This window comes from Sparus aurata, chromosome 3, assembly GCF_900880675.1.
Source record: "Sparus aurata chromosome 3, fSpaAur1.1, whole genome shotgun sequence".
Lineage (NCBI taxonomy): Eukaryota > Metazoa > Chordata > Actinopteri > Spariformes > Sparidae > Sparus > Sparus aurata.
The window spans coordinates 9,691,293-9,695,852 of record NC_044189.1 but is presented as its reverse complement, the minus strand read 5'-3'; positions in this window follow the sequence as shown (position 1 = coordinate 9,695,852).

Below are 4,560 nucleotides of genomic sequence, written 5' to 3'. Positions count from 1 at the left end.
CTGTCACATCTGATTTAGAGAAAAGATGTTGACGTTTGGCCACGGGGTGAGTTGAAGGTTCCACTTGTCAGTCTCCAAATCAATTTTCACCTCCGGATGAACTCCTGTGTCCTCCTTTGACATTTTCCTGCTTTATGCTAAAAGGCCTTCGTCCACATTCCCCTCTTCCTCTCCTCAGATAATCATGATGTGCTATATCACTATTTTCCCTCTCTCCTCTATATCCTTTATGTAAAGTCATACCCAGCCAGAGTAAACGATGGTGATGAGTTCAATTTGGCCACGCTGACACCTCTCACTGCATTAAACATCCAGAAGGATTGGCTTCCTCCTGAATGAGTAGTGGCAAGATTGCATGTTTTGAATTCCGTTGCATCACTTCTTCTGCAGACATGTGTATCTCTCATGTCAAATACAATTTCACATCACATCTTCCACACTCTGAAGGGACCCTTTGTCTTCATTTTTCCTGTAGGCCTTCACTTTTTTATAATTCATGTGGGGGATGTGCGTGCCAAAACTTGAAATAGCCTCATCAGTATTGATCCTCTACAGCCGGGGCAGCCCAACGTGGTGCCCAGTGGCCAAAGTCGGCCCCGCCGTGAGATTAGACTTGGCCCGGCAGATGTTTTGAGCGAAGAAAAAAATAAATCACTGCTTTTCGAGTAGAAATCACTGGTCATGCTCTTGAAATATGTTTCCTAATTATGAATTATTTCTCATAGTTTGGGCGCGGTGGGCAGAGTGACCCTTTGTACAGGAAGTCAGTCAAGTAAACTTGCTAACTAAAGAAAGTTGGGACACCAGTGGCTAATGTTGGCGAGCGATCCAAGAGCTGGCAAAATATAAATACAACCACCAATCGGAATCACCCGGAGTCGCTTTTCTCCTCTGTTGGTAGAAGCTAACCACCTTCCCTCACCTCCAGTCGGACTCTAGAAAACGGGCTGGACTTTGAAAGCAACGCGAAATAACAGCTTCAAAGTGGTTTTGATGGTTTACTCACTTGTCATTGGGTGAATCACTTGTTTCCGAGCAAGTGGATCATATTTTATATTACAAAAAATGGTTTTCCCTCTGATGTTTTGAAAGCAACATGTAACTGCTGTCAACTGAAGATTTTCAGATCGGGGACCAGAAGCGGGTCGAGATCTGGAGCCTAGCAAGCGGGCAACGTAACCAGGCTCAGCGGCTTCCACGGACATCATTCGAGTGGCAAACTGGCCGACGAGGATCCCGACATGAAAGTTAAGAACTTAGGCGATCTACGCTATATAAAAGGCTGCAGACAGATGCCGAGCTGGACTTGTTGTCACTGAATTGCAAGTAATATTAGCGATGTTGCTAACTTTTATTTCTTGTGATGTTGTACTGGCATGATGTTTGGCTGTATTTGCGATGTTGTCAACCCGTTTTAGTCGTAAGAGGTTTAGCCGGTAGCACGTATAGTCAGATGATATTGTGTCGTGTTGCATTAGCTTGCTTGTACAAACTCTGACTGCAGCTTGGCAAAACTGCCAGAGCATGCGAATGTGACTCAAGGGTAGAGTCAGCGTCTTTTTACCGGAAAGTTGCTGGTTCGATTCCCCTGGTCTGCATGTCGAGGTGTCCCTGGGCAAGATACTGAACCCCCAAACTGCTTCTGATGTGCTGGTCGGCACCTCGCATGGCAGCCACCGCCATCAGTGTATGAATGTATGTATGAATTACTGTAAGTCGCTTTGGACAAAGGCGTCTGCGAAATGTTAAAGAAATTTAATTTCAAGACATAATGTTATTATGATGTGCAGAGTTTTTTGTTTGTAGTTAACACACGTGACATCAACGTCACAATACATCTGACAAATTCTTACAGGAAGGGACTGGAATCGATTAAATAGCTGTGTTTTATTCATCACTGTGTCTGACAACACAACAGCAACGAAAACATGTGTAAATGAGAAAGATTCAACTAACTGAGCTGCATCACAACACAGTAAGTGGTCGGAGAGAGTGGAGGAAGCTAACTCATCAAAGGTTTTACATAAATTAATGTTGTTTTTGTCAGACAGACATCGCAAGCTTGAAATAATGGTTTCGTCGTGTTCTCTGTCCCACTCCCCATCAGATGCTGGCGGAGACTCACGGTTTTGTTGATTGCTAGCTGAAAAGACGGCAGAGGAGAAGAGTTTTACACAAAATGCAGCGGAATAGAAGACTCAGCAGTGTGTTGCTGCCAGGCACTGATCTTCTGACGCTCCTCATAACTCCAGCAGAGACATTTTAAGCAACACACAAGGGTTATGTTATTTGTAAAAAAAAATCACATCCAATATGGAGCTTCTTGCTGAAGGGTGCACTTCGGGGCATTTTCACTGACTTATTAGATCAGTTTAGGGCAATTTCCCTCAGCGCATATTACGGTGGATGGACTGCTTCCACACTGAATTTGTAAGCGCCAGGCTCCGTCAACGCCAGCCGTTCCTAGACACAGCGCTGGGATTAATTTCACACTTTTAAAGTTTGACTGACATTAAGTAAGTTTCATTAATTGTCCTTCATCGCAGTTTAATTTTCATAAAACTGCAAAAGTCACGAGTCAAACCATTAGTTCGATTGCTCACCTTCCTCTAATGCTGCCCGCGAGCACACACATACCCGAGCATGCACCACACATTCACAAACGCTGTGTCCAGTTCCATGACAGTCTGGAGCTTAATTTGCATTTTTAATTAAGCAGTGCTTAATGGGGATACAAGGCCCACATATTGGTGTGGTATTTAATGGCGTGGAGGCAATCAGAGAGATGACTGTTAATTACAGATACACAGTCTGATTGCTTTCCGCTTTCTAATGAATTGTCTGCCAGGATGAATGGCTCCGATCTAATGGACGTGGTCCCGATGAACCCAGCGGACCACCGGCTGAAGTTTACTCTCGGCCATTAGGGCAAATCATTTTGAGATTATTCAACAGAGTATGGTTTGTTGAATACTAAAGTTCACTTAAGCTATTCATTATTTCTGTATATGTAAACTGTGCGTTCAGTTAAGGTTATTATATGTCTTAATTATGTGAAGGAGCACTCAGTGGAGATGGGTTCAATCTGCAACGACTGAAATTGTGCAGGATGTCATCATTGTCATCAGAGGTAGTCCTGTTCGTTGCGAATGGCGAAGCAAATATTTTAAGGGAGCTGGTCTGATTTCAGTTCAGTAGATGCCAGTTGTTGTTTTTGCCACTGACAGGCTGAGGTTGATATTCTAAAGTGTCTGACAACACTACGGAAACGATTTCTACGATGATGATGATGGTGACGATGATCTTTTCGTCAAAGGATCTCTGTGGAACAGCAGTGTTTTGGTGGAAGCCAGTTTTTACTTTATGTTAGCGGACCGCATTTCTAGACTAATGCTAGCTACTGTTGCTGTCTGTTCGTTGGGTGGTGAGAGGCACTACGACGTGAACAGGAGCATGAACAACTAAAACAGATCATGCGTGGGCCTGTACAGGCAACCGAGAGTGATGGGAAGGCCTAAGGAAGATGGCGAGTTGAGCGTTGAAAAGGTGACTTCGTAGTGAATCTCGAGTTACTGCCAGCAAGAAAGAGCCATGTGTTTGTATGTACAAAAAGGAATCTTACTCTCCAACAAAAGGTCGGATTCTGTAGGAATCGTTGCTGTTCTCTCAGTGGCAAAAACGTCAGTCTAACTATGATGGTCGCAGTTGCCCCAAAGGATTACATTGAAGGCAGATTCCAAAACTTAAGGGAAGTATGAAGTCATTTACACACCAGAACTACATTTTAAGAAAACTGCGAAACACGAATCTCAACAATTATTTGTCATCGGAAAGAGTTTAAGACACTTAAGACAGTCCTCTGAGCAATTTGTTTGAAGCACGAAGGTCTTCCAATATCGGTCTCTTGCCCCAGAAAAAGAGATATCTGTAAAAGTGATAATATTATGAAAATCCATCCTGTTTGCTGTACAGAAATGATACAGGCTGCAATTACCAATCCTCCACCCTTGTTCAAATTGTAACACTTCTATCATTATAGCTAAGATGAGACATTGGACGTATATTTGTAATATATGAGCCAACAGGAACCAAGGTGCAGCAGACGGGACAATTACATACTACATTATTACATTATTTAACATTTGAATAAGACGTATATCCTCAGAATTGCAATTATTTCTATATCGCACAGTTTAGCAGTCCACTTTCATTCAATGCCGCATTGGCCTTGTGGGGGGGATCTGCAGATGTGCACAGATTTAGAGGAATGTGGTTTGTTTTTGAAAGTACCAAAGTCCACAGAGTAATGGCTGTTTCATTGCCTTTCATATCTGATCTAAAAAAGGTTGGCTGTATTCAGTGCAGCCGGTGTCCAGACTTTACTAACGTCAGACCTCAAATTTCCCACAGTGCGCTGAAATTTGCACCACCGTGTGCTGCCGATCCCCGAGACGCAGCTCCGAGCTTCTTTCTGAGCGAAGATGACATTGAAAGCAGAATAAAAGTGCCAATTTTATTTTTTCTAAGGTCATTTGTGTCTCTGTTGTCCGTGAGATGGGA